This window comes from Salarias fasciatus, chromosome 2 (assembly GCF_902148845.1).
Source record: "Salarias fasciatus chromosome 2, fSalaFa1.1, whole genome shotgun sequence".
Taxonomy (NCBI): domain Eukaryota; kingdom Metazoa; phylum Chordata; class Actinopteri; order Blenniiformes; family Blenniidae; genus Salarias; species Salarias fasciatus.
This window is the reverse complement of record NC_043746.1, coordinates 33,122,167-33,134,999: the sequence shown is the minus strand read 5'-3', so window position 1 is coordinate 33,134,999 and position 12,833 is coordinate 33,122,167. Positions and strand designations below refer to the sequence as shown.

The following is a 12,833-nucleotide window of genomic DNA, read 5'->3' as shown; positions in this document are numbered from 1 at the left end:
AGTTTAGAACCTCGTTCTACACACAGACTGAGCTCTGCACCCGGGAGCCGTCTCCATGACAACAAGTGTGTTCCACTGGGACTGTGTGATGTCATCACAAGAGAGTGATGTCATCAGTTCAGACAGGCCAGCTCAAGTCACAGGTTTGACATTCGATTTTTGAGCAGCGCGGACGAGAGACACGGACATGACGAGACAGACAGAGCGGAGAAACAACGGACGCAGTTTCAGTAAGAGTCCATCTTTTCTTTAGAGCTTTGAGTTTACTGAGCTTTAATCAAATTACCTGCAGAAGTTTTAGAAACCAGAGACAAATGTTGGCAGATCTTCCTATGTTCAAACTCACTGGTATTTCTTTCTTTTGCAGACATGAGTGCAGAGCCAAGTAGCTTGCTAGCAGGAGGAACAAGCCTCCATCAGCCGCCACAAGAGCTGCCACCATGGTTAGCTGAGCGACCCATGGACAATGGAAAGAAGCGGAAAGGTGGAGTCAGTATCGACTCCGACTCTGAAGACAGAGCCAGCGAGTCGATGCCTCCGGCAAAGAGGAAGAGAGTTGACTCTGGTGAGCAGAAAGAGCCGGTCAGCCGACCAGCAGCACCCACAGGCTCAGCGAACGGCTCGAAGAAGACCAAGAGCAACCAAGAACAGTCAAGGACAGTCTGGCTGCGGGCCAAACGTCGGCCTCTGCAGGTTAGCAAGTCATCGGTCCAGAGCGATCACAGCTCGTTGTGCGACAGTGACAAAGAAGAGGAAACTCCTCCAAAGTCTCAGCCTGTTTCTCTACCGGATGAGCTCAACAAGATCCGCCTGTCCAGACACAAGCTGGAGCGCTGGTGCCACATGCCTTTCTTCTCTCGCACCGTGACCGGCTGCTTCGTCAGGATAGCGGTCGGGAACAGCAGCAGTCCACCAGTTTATAGGGTTGCTGAAGTTGTGGACGTGGTAGAAACGGAGAAGGTTTACCAGCTTGGATCGACGCGAACAAACAAGGGATTACTCCTACGGCACGGTGGCGACGCTCGGGTGTTCAGGCTGGAGTTTGTTTCAAATCAGGAGTTCACAGGAGGTGAATTCACAAAGTGGAAAGAAGCCATGGCAGGTGCTGGCCTGCAGGTGCCAACACTAGATGAAATCTCCAAGAAGGAGCAGTCCATCCAAGACGCCATCAACTACCAGCTTAACGACAAAGACATTGACGACATCGTCAGAGAAAAAGACAAGTTCCGAAAAGGTCCCCCAAATTACGCCATGAAGAAGACGCAGCTGCTCAAAGACAAGGCCGTGGCAGAGGAGCGAAGAGATGGTGGTCGAGTGAAGGCCATCCAGAAGGAGCTGGAGGAGCTGGAGGACAGGGCAGCTGCTCTGGACAGAAAACGGACTCAGAGCATCTCCTACATCAGCTCCATCAACCAGAGGAACAGAAGCTGGAATCTTACTGCGTCTCAGAAAGCCCTGGTGGCTGAAGGATACAATCCTTTCGCGCGGAGGAAGTGCCAGCCCACCCTGATGTCAAACACCAGAGATCCGTTGGCCCGAGGAGCGATCCTCGCTCAGCTCGACCAGAAGTACCGGAGCAATTCGGCAGCAGCACATCCTTCCAACGCAGAGGAGAAGACGCCAGCCACTCAGCTCTCAGAAGACTGGCTTCAAGCTCATGATTTTGATCTCAGCATCGATCTACAAGTTCCCACAGCAGGAGCACAGTCGCTGCCTGTGAGCTCCAACCCACTGCCTGTGAGCGGCGGCGCCCCCCGCAGGTCCTTCAGCCTGGAGGACTACAAGAAGAGGCGGGGGCTGATGTGATGCGGCCAGCGGAATCATATGGAAATGAGTTGTGACTTTATTCTGCTCGCTCTGCTCGGTCCGACACACAAAACTACACCCATCTATCAAGAGACATCTGACCTCCACCCGTCACTCTGGGAGGTTCATACATGTTCAGGGCGTCATGTGATCAGGGGTCTGTGGGGTCTGCGTCATGTGATCAGGGCGTCATGTGATCAGGGGGTCTGCGTCATGTGATCAGGGGTCTGTGGGGTCTGCGTCATGTGATCAGGGCGTCATGTGATCAGGGGTCTGTGGGGTCTGCGTCATGTGATCAGGGGTCTGTGGGGTCTGCGTCATGTGATCAGGGGGTCTGCGTCATGTGATCAGGGGGTCTGCGTCATGTGATCAGGGCGTCATGTGATCAGGGGTCTGTGGGGTCTGCGTTACCTTCAGCACCACATTAGCGCAGAGCGTGGGCTCAGTCAGAGAGGGCCTGACGGTCTGTCCTGCGCTGAGCTTCAGCTCCGTCTCGGTGTTGTCTGTAGACCGCAGGACGACTGACGACACCTCCAGAGGAACAACCTGACAGCAGGAAGCACAGACACTCAGTCTTCTGTCGTTTACACATCTGTCTGTGAAGTATCCAACCAGTCTCAGAGCTGTTATTTTCCTGACTGATTTCATCAAAACATTGATGACGACGCTTCAAATACAATAAAAGTCTAAAGTTTCAACATTTCACATCTTGTTTTCAACTTGAAGCTGGAATGATTTCCATGTCGTTCTGTTTTCTAACATCATACCATGCAGATTTAATGATTTCATGTCATTTTTATTCCAAACAATAGTTTTCAGTGAATTCCTTGTACTTCTGTGCAGCTGAATGACTGAGTGTGTTGCTGCGGGTTAAAGTTATCAAACTGAGAGAGCATCTGGTCCTGAGCGCGGGACTCACAGCCAGCAGCCGGATGCTGGTGTAGGCGTCCATGCTGAGAGCAGGCAGAGAGCCGCAGTCCTGATCCAGGACCAGCCGCCGGGAGCAGACGCTGCTCTGGTCCTTCAGGAACGCTGTGGACACAAACAACAACAACAACAGTCACGACCAGCCGCTCCGCTTCACTTTGCCTTTAGGAGTCCTGGATGTGTGAGCGGCTCTGAGGCCGTCACTCAGTCTGGCTTCTCTTTTATATGAGCTGCACTTTGGACCAGGTCTGGACGGCCTGCAGGTGTCTGAGCAGCCGGAGCACTTTCTAATAAAACAGGAAGTCACGCCACACCGGCTGCCATAAAGCATGTTAAATACAAAGCAAGGATGGCTGACAGCCAGAGGCTAGTCCCAGCGGCGAGGACAGAACTTTAATAACAGCTGGATCCAAAGGACTGAGGACGAATGAACCAGGCTGGCCGGCTTCACTGCATGATCTGCTTCACAGCTGGAAACGCAGAACAAAGCAAAGCCGAACACAGCTTAAACCGTTTAAAACAGAAACAACTGTCCTCCACGGAACAGGAAGAGAACCCTGGACCCTGGACCCTGGACCCCCGTTACCTGCAGGACTGCTGTCCACACAGTGAGCAGTGAGACCAGGAGCCGGCAGGAGAAACACACCCGTCTGTCCACTCTGGCCTGCTGTCAGCATCACGTCCCCCAGCTGGAACACACACTCAGCACTGTCAACACACACTCAACACACACTCAGCACTGTCAACACACACTCAGCACACACTCAACACACACTCAGCACTGTCAACACACACTCAACACACACTCAACACACACTCAGCACTGTCAACACACACTCAACACACACTCAACACACACTCAGCACTGTCAACACACACTCAACACACACTCAACACACACTCAGCACTGTCAACTCTGGCGCTTCTGGGAATGTTTCTACCTTGTAGTAAATGTATTCTGCACTCAATAAAACACTTTATAATGATTTTATTTTTCTACACTAAAAACTACTTTGCATACCTTAAATTGCACTGTTTAGTTGTCTGGCTGGCTGGTCAGCTTCTGCTAACTAACTAATCACTAGTTATGAGTTCGTTAGTTAGTTAGATACACCCTCTGTGGCCACTAGATGTCACTGTCTGACGCAGGAAGCTGCTTCAGAGCAGAGAGAAGTGTCCACAGCAGGGAGGAACCTGGACGAGCTGTGGGAGTGAGGAACATGAGGGACTGGAGAGAAGATGTCTGGACACGGACAGTTCAAGAAACGTCCATTACTTCCTATGATAAAACTCATCAATGGCCCCATCTGATCGACACTGCTGATCTGTGATCAGCAGAGGTAACACTGACAGGAGGAGTGGCGTCCACCTCGGAGCCTGCAGGAGGACGAGGTGAGCAGGTGACTGGCCTGGTATCCCGGGGAAGCCTGGGACTCCTGATCGCTGCTCTCTGAGCCAAACATGAAGACTGGCTTCAAGCTCATGATTTTGATCTCAGCATCGATCTCCAAGTTCGCACAGCAGGAGCACAGTCGCTGCCTGTGAGCTCCAACCCACTGCCTGTGAGCGGCGGCGCCCCCCGCAGGTCCTTCAGCCTGGACGACTACAAGAAAAGGCGGGGGCTGATGTGATGCGGCCAGCGGAATCATATGGAAATGAGTTGTGACTTTATTCTGCTCGTTCTGCTCATGCTGCGCCGTGATGACGCAATAGTCCAAGATGGCGGCCTGAGGTTCGGCTGGTATGCAGATGGTCTCTTTAACAGGAGCTTTCGAAGAAAAATAATTTAATGAAACAAGCGGATGGACGGAAGCAGAACAATGAGGACAGAGAAAGCTGCAGCATTAAGTTAATGAATAAACAAAGAAGAGAAAATCTCTGTTTATGTCGTTGTCACAGTTATTCCACTGTTAAAAGAGCACTGAAGCTTTACAGCATTTATTTACAGTCAACAAGAATGCAGTGAAACACATTTGAAGATAATCGCGTTCCCTGCTCCAGTCCAGCAAGACTCAGATCTTCAACACTCTGACCAGATGAATGAGTGCGATGAAAAGAGTGTATTTTCTGCTCTGTGTGATACAGGGATGTAACGAGGCAGCTGCTCTGTGTCAAACGAAAAGGGTTGAAGCTGTGTGTTCGTGGAAAATCACATCTGTCTGATAATGTTTACAGTCAGAATCCAGTGTGGAGAGCCAGGCAGAGGCCTTGGAGAGGAGAGCAGAGGCTCCGTTCACCACAGGAGCGTTCAGCTCAGGTGTGTGTTGAGCTTCTTCTTTTAACGACTTTCAGATCTCCAAAATCATCTGGCAGGTGAAACGTTATTGTTCATGGGCCAGTTTTGGTCCACGGGCCAGCAGTTGTCAGTCACTGATTTGTAGCATGGTGGCCAAGTGGTAAGGCGTTGGTTTCGTGAACCGAAGATAATGGGTTCGACCCCCATCCATGGCTCTGGAGGTGAAATGCTTTAAAGAATCACTTCAGCTGATGGTCCCAGTGGAACCTGGTGCTGAGTAGCAGGAGTTTCAAGCATAAATACATATGGAGGGCTACTTTACAATTGTGATCTTGTACAGTTACAAGTTACTTGTCAAAAAATGTAATGAGTAACTTACTGTAATTACTTAAGTTAGAAAGTAATGATTACGTTCAGATTACTTCACCAGCAAACATAAATAAATAAAGACACACAATTTCAATGTGTCGTGGAACTTCAGTGACATGTTCAGTTATTGATAATAAAACTGGATGTATGATTAAAGGTGCATTCAGGAGTTTGCACATTTAATGCGAAACAGCGGCCCCTGTAGGCCTTGGGTGTAATGCAGCTTAGTGAAACGCTCGTGCCTGTGGCTTGCTTCCATGTACGTGCACGGAAGAGGGGAACTCCTTCCTGGCTCTTTAAGTAGCGCTCGAGTAAAATTTAAAGGGGCTGTATCTGCTGCTCAGAGAGGCAGCCCCTCCCGCACCGTGAAAACACTCTGTTTCCCACGTTCACGTCACACGGTGAAGATGGCTCCCCTGAGCCCCCCTCCTCCTCCCGCAGGCCCTCGGCAATCAGCGTTGCCGCTTTTTGTATCTCCGATTATGGAGATAAACTTTGGCCATCGTCTGAAAGCAACAATCAAGCAAGAGCAAGAGTCTGAAGCGTCTGCTCTTGGTGAGTTTCTAACAGGAAAACACGTTTTCGCGTGTCTTTGCGTGTAGAGAAGCTAAAGCTAAAGAGCTAAAGCTAACCCTTAGAGACACTAACGCATGACGTATTTCTTTTGAAGCGCTGATTGGTTGGAGTAGCTGTCAGTCAAAGTCCACAGGGGGAGAGGCGGGATTTTCAGTGAAACGGAGCGTTTTCTCTTCCGGCTTTCAGAATTAGCCCCAGAAAATCTTTTATTTCACACAAAATGACTTTTCCTTAGTGCCAAAAATAAACTATTACCATGTTAATGCCATTTCTAGGGTTTGGACGAGCTGAAAAAACATGATACAGCCCCTTTAAGTTTCTTCTGCCCGGTGGGTCTGTGTGGAGCTGCAGTGCTGGAAGCTGGTCTGTTCTTACTTTCTGAAAGATCCATCCTCATCCTGCTCAGTTGTTGCTGCTCAGCATCTAGAGTAATGGCGGACAAAACAAAACCTAAGCAAGTCAGGTCAGCAGTCGCGTGCATTACGTCACATCCTCACAAATTCTCCCCAAAAAAATTCTGATGCCGGACCGGCACTGCAACTTTCAAGAGACAATTTAGCGCTGTTAGCGGTACTTGTCATGAATATGTCAGGGAACATTGTACACATCTATTATATCCCAACAGATGGATCGGACAACGGCTTGACTTCAATGAATGAGGCTTTATTCTTGCATACATTTCCCATGATTCCGGGCGCGAACAGCGCCTACAAATACCCGACGCGTGCTGACGTCAGCACCATGTGACCAACACCACATTTACCCCCCCCCTGAAAAACACAACAAACAACCGCGTTCAAGCATGACGTAACAAAATAGCTACTACACAACCTCCCTAGGTAAACTGGGTGGACTACCAGTTTACCTCCATAGCCCTGTGGATTATTCTGCCACATCACAGGCTATGTACCTAAACTCGACTCAAAAATCCGTGACGTAGTCCCTGAGGTATGCAGGCCTCTGACGGGCCCTAACCGGACGAGCTTCTGGCTGCGCTGACTCAGATGGCTCAGCCAATTCACCGGGTTGCCCTGCCGGAGCCTCCATCGGCTCATGAAGTGGATCCCAAACCCCATCTGTCGTGACGAGATCTGAGGGAGTCAGGTGATCAGTCAGTGACGGTGGCGCCACCCGTCGGAGACGACTGGCATGCCAGCGCGAACCGTCTGCCAGGCGGAAAGTGGCCGGTCCCAGCTGTGCTGCGACCTGCAGCGGCGTGGACCAGAAAGAGAGCAGCTTGTGGGAGCGAGTGGGTCGCCGGACTCGAACCCAGTCCGACACGGCCAGCGCTGGATGCCTAGCCCGATGCTCCTTGTCAAACCGCTGTTTCATGCGCCGTTGCTGCTCTGCCACTCTGCCCCTGGTGGAAGTCGCCACTGCCGGGACGTTGCTACCAGGCCGACGCAAGCGATCCAGAGGGAGCTGCAGCTCACGCCCCAGCATCAGGAGCGCCGGTGAACTGCCAGTCGTGGAGTGTGGTGTTGCTCTGTAATGCATCAGCGTGCTCTGCAGAGAGTCCGAAAATGGGAGGCCGTCCGCCATGTGCGCCCTGAGCCCATTCTTAAGGGTTTGATTGAACCTCTCCACGCCGCCGTTGGCCTGTGGGTGGTACAAGGCAGTCCTGATGTGCTTAATCCCCCTCCCCTCCATGAAAGCCGCGAAATCGGTCGAGATGAACTGGGGCCCGTTATCCGTGGTGATGGCATCAGGGACGCCCCAGCGGGCGAACAGTGAGGAGAGGAAACCGATGACCACCGTAGTGGTAACAGACCCAGCAGGCAGCACTTCTGGCCATTTGGAGTGGAGATCATAGGCCACCAGCAGGAAGCGTTGATGATGCGGGGTGCCGTGGAGTTCGCCACAGATGTCTACCTGAATGTGGGTCCACGGTGTCTGAGGCCACGGCACAGGCTGCAGAGGTGGGGAGGGAGGTGGGCCGGTTTTACCGCTGGTGAGGCAGGCTGCACAGTCCCGAACTAGGTCCTCAATGTCTCTGTCGATGCCTGGCCACCAGACTAACCCCCTGCATCTTTGTTTCACTCTGACAATGCCCAGATGGCCGTCGTGGACCATAGTCAGGACACGTTCTCTCAGGGCCCTTGGGATCACAACCCCCTAGCCACGCAGACATCATTCCAGCAGGAGAGGTCGTTCCTTACTCGGTGGAAGGGTGCCAGGTCCTCCGAGACCCTAGCAGGCCAGCCGCTACGAATATAAGTGCACAGCTGTTGAAGCACAGGGTCCTGTGCGGAGGCTGTCTGCAGATCTGAGAGAGAAACGGCTGCCTGAAGGGGTGTGTGCAGCATGAGGATCAGTTCTGGTTCTGCGGCGTCCTGGGTGGTGTCAGGAGTGGAGGTGGGTGTGGCTCTAGAGAGGAGATCTGCCACCACATTTTCTCTGCCTGGCGTAAACTGTGTAGAGAAGTTGTACGCCTGCAGCCTCTCAGACCAGCGATAAAGGCGCAACGGTTTGTGACCTGATCCAGTGGTGGCCAGGAGAGCTGTGAGAGCCTGGTGGTCGGTCCGCAGCGTAAAATGCCTGCCATAGAGGTACATGTGCCACCGCTCACATGCCCAGACGCAGGCCAGCGCCTCCCTTTCCCCCACAGAGTACTTCTGCTCAGTGGGAGTGAGTGTCCGTGAGGCGAACGCCACCGGGCGTTCCACCCCTTGGTGGCGCTGTGACAAAACTGCGCCGACCGCGGTATTGGAGGCATCACATGTGACGAACGTAGGACTCTCCAGGTCAAAGTGAGCGAGCACAGGCGGAGAAGTCAGTTGTGACTTGAGCCGTTGAACTGCTGTGGAGCATGCAGCAGACCAGGTCCAGGGGACGCCCTGCTTAAGGAGGGCGCGCAGTGGTGCAGTGGTCTCCGAGTAGAGGGGCAGGAACCGCAGGTAGTAGGCTGTCATCCCCAAGAATGAGGACAGCTGCGCAGGACAGGAGGGCTCAGGCAGGCGCAGGATGGCGTCCACATTAGAATGTAGTGGACTCAGACCCTCAGCAGTCAGGTGGAACCCCACAAACTCGATGGCAGCGGCTGCAAAGATGCACTTCTCCCCGTTGAGTGTGAGGCCGTGACCCACGAGCACGTCCAGGACCCTGGAGAGGCGGTCGTCATGCAGGGCGGGTGTTGCTCCGTGCACGACGATGTCGTCCAGGTAGATGACCACGCCAGGGATGCCCGCAAAGATGGTGACCATGATCTTCTGGAAACAGCTGGGAGCAGAACTGAGTCCAAAGGGCATGCGGGTGTAGCGGAAAACCCCCATGTGGGTCACAAACGCGGTGAGGTTGCGGCTGTCCGGGTGAAGGGGAACCTGCAGGTAGCCCTGGCGAAGGTCCAGCTTAGAGAAAACTGTTGAGCCATGAAACTGTGCCGAAAGCTCCTCCACTGTCGGTAGCGGGTACTTATCCGGGACCACAGCTTTGTTCACCTGCCTGAGATCAACGCAGGGGCGCAGACCACCCGTCTTCTTCTTAGCCACCACCAGGTTGGAGATCCAGGGCGATGCGTCGATCCGCTCGATGATGCCAGCATCCAGCAGTTTCTGCAGCTCGGCGGTGACATCATCACGCAGGGTGAGGGGTAACCTGCGCAGAGGCTGGATGACGGGGCGCACTGTGGGGTCGATGAGCGGCTGGTGGTTGAAGGCGGTGAGGCAACCAAGCCCGATGAAAAGCGCCGGCCAGCGCTGCTGCCATGGCGTCGTTACAGTCAGGATGGTGGCACCCAGGTTGTCAGTGATGGAAAACCCCAGGGCACAGAAGAGGTCAAACCCCAGGAGGTTGGCGCCGTGGCGGGACACCTGGAATGTGAAGGCTGGGAGGACTCTTGAACCATAGCTCACTGAAAAGGTGGCGGTGCCGATCATGTTGATTTTAGAATGGCCGTACCCATACAGTTCATCTGCTCCTGCTTTAATGGTGTGTTTTGGAAAAAGCTGGCGAACTGTGGACTCACTGAGGAGGGACCTGGAGGCAGCTGTGTCCAGGAGCAGGGGCAAACACACCCCATCCAGCTCCACTGTACACCAGGTGAAAGGCTTGGAGGCTGAGCCCACGGTGTGGATGGTGGTCGGGCTGGACGGGCGAGATGAGCGGCGCTGGGGTCTCGCAGCTGCGGGTACTGAGCGGCACACTTTGGCAAAGTGATTGGGTTTCCCACAGCGTTGACACCTCTGTCCTATAGCTGGGCAGACCGGTGCGCGTGTGGGATGGGACGTTGAGCCGCAGGATCGGCGCGCCGAGGGGCCCCGGTAACCCGCAACGTTAATCTCCAGCTCGTCAGGAGGGTAAGTGGGGTCGGGAAGCTGCGCCGCCGGGGCCACTGTCTGTGCGAGTGAAGCCGAGTGCGACGAAGTTGGATTCGCACACGTTAGCCGTGATGTTAACTGCGCCGCCGACTCCAGCTGAAACGCCATCTCCACCGCCTTGGACAAAGGCAGATCATCCGGTGCCATAAGCAGTTTCTCACGTAGCTTCGGATCAGATGTGTGCTCCGCCAGCTGATCGCGAATGAACTCATCTTCCAGATGATCGAATTTACAGAGGCTCGCCAAACACCGGAGATCCGTGACATACTGGTGTACCGGCTCACCTGGTCTCTGTCTGCGCTGCCGAAAAGCGATCCTCCGGACGATCACGCTTTGTGGAGCCGCGAAATGTCCTGCCAGTAAAGCCACACAGTCCTTGTACTTCTTAGCCGGTCCAAGTGTGCGGAAGATGCGCTGTCCCTCGGTTCCCAGGCTATGAATTAGCAGCGCCTGTAGCCGCGCTTCGCTGGCGTCGGCTAGCCCGGCTGCAGCAATAAAAGTCTGAAAGGACTCGTACCATCGGGCCCAGGGGATCGGCGGCTCGCCCGGCAAAGCGAGAAACTGAGGAAGAGGTGTAAGTGGAAGCTCCATCCTCGTCGCCAATATTATATCCCAACAGATGGATCGGACAACGGCTTGACTTCAATGAATGAGGCTTTATTCTTGCATACATTTCCCATGATTCCGGGCGCGAACAGCGCCTACAAATACCCGACGCGTGCTGACGTCAGCACCATGTGACCAACACCACAACATCATTGAATATTTCTAACATATTTATGGTGGAAAATAAGTATTTTTAAAGTTGAAAAACTCCTTAAGGGAATACTCCACCCAAAAAACGATTTGGCCTCATTTTCTACTCACCCTCATGCTGAGAAACACTCTGGAGCACTTTTTTGATGTTTCAAATGCAGTTGGAGATGTTTGGGGACTTTCGTAGTCAACAAACAGGGACCGACAGAGCCCGACAGAAAAAATGGTCCACAAAGTCCACAAAAACGTGTCCATTTCCCTTCATACTGCTCGTCCGCTGTAATCCAAGTGTCCTGAGCGCATAACGTCCATAATTAATTCTTAACGAGGTAATTTAGTATATTTTAAGAGCCCAAACAGTGCGCTTTCATACTGCTCCAGTGTATGTCTGCGCGCGCACCCTGAACTACGGAAGCCGCAGCAGACCAAGCAACACGCTTGCGCGCATTCAGCGACTACTTTTCTAAATTGCAAGCGTAGAAGAAGTTCCGCTGTTTATATTCTGCTGTGAGTGACCGAGCTGTGGACAATCACAAAAGTGATTGGCTGCTGTTTTAAAGCTTTGAATTCGGTGTCCTGCTGAAAGGGCACAAGCGTGTTGCTTGGTCTGCCGCGGCTTCCGTAGTTCAGGGTGCGCGCGCAGACATGCAATGGAGCTGTATGAGAGCGCCCTGTTTGGGCTCTTAAAATATACTAAATTACCTCGTTAAGAATTAATTATGGACGTTACGCGCTCAGGACACTTGGATTACAGCAGACGAGCAGTATGAAGGAAAATGGGCACGTTTTTGTGGACTTTGTGGACCATTTTTTCTGTCGGGCTCTGTCGGCCCCTGTGTTGACAACGAAAGTCCCCAAACATCTCCAACTGCATTTGAAACATCAAAAAACTGCTCCAGAGTGTTTCTCAGCATGAGGGTGAGTAGAAAATGAGGCCAAATCGTTTTTTGGGTGAAGTATTCCTTTAATGCACCTTTAATGGAATAAAGAACAACAGGCAGAAAAATTACAAAAGGAAACACTGCAGTAATCTAAATTATTCATACGTTGCTGTGAAAATGACACAAGACACCCATCAAATTTATTGTCATCATTTCTAGTGAGTTCTCTCAGAGGCCTGCTCTACTGTGTTCCTGAGCCTGGAGTTAAACAGATCCTCATGTTTGTCCTGAGCAGTGGAACCAGCTCGGTGCTGATGATCACACCTCATACAGGATGGGAAAAAAAATAAATAAATAAAACATCTTTTTTTGGTCTCGATCTCCAACTGAACTGGTCTTGGTCTTGACTTGGTTGGTCTTGGTCTTGAGACTCTCTGGTCTTGGTGGTGTCTCGGTCTCGGTCTCGGTGGTCTTGACTAGAAGTCTCCTCTAAACCTCCGGCAGTGGTTTTAAGCTGACACTTTATAAAATGACTTTTTTACTGAATGCATAAGGATGATTTTAGTTGTTTCCTTTTATCCCCGTGGTATCCTCATTTCATTTTATTTTATTTTATTTTATTTTATTTTATTTTATGAAGTCATGTCTGACAGAGGAGCCAGGCTCTGTGCTCACGAGGAGCTTCACCCTTTACTGGACAAATCGCCAGTATGAGAACGGTCACCATGTCTCCTGTTGGCCGAAGCTGAACAACTGTTCAGAACATTGCTTGATGCGTCTGATGTGATTGTGGAACATGTCAGGTACCCTGCTGGCACTTTTTGGAACGTTTCCTTTTCTGTGAACTGAGACTTACTTTTCATGTCGTGCTGCTGAAGCGCTCTTTCTTTTTGAACTTCTGTCTGTGTGTTTATTGATGAATATGAAAGAAGTCTTCAGACAGACGGATTACAGGTTCTATTTGGA

General features: G+C 52.0%; 1 pseudogene; it reads left to right on the top strand.

The window, feature by feature from the left end:
• Positions 1–459: 459 nt before the first annotated feature.
• Positions 460–1,806, top strand: LOC115397013 (RNA polymerase-associated protein RTF1 homolog pseudogene; annotated as a pseudogene).
• The last annotated feature ends 11,027 nt before the right edge of the window (positions 1,807–12,833 follow it).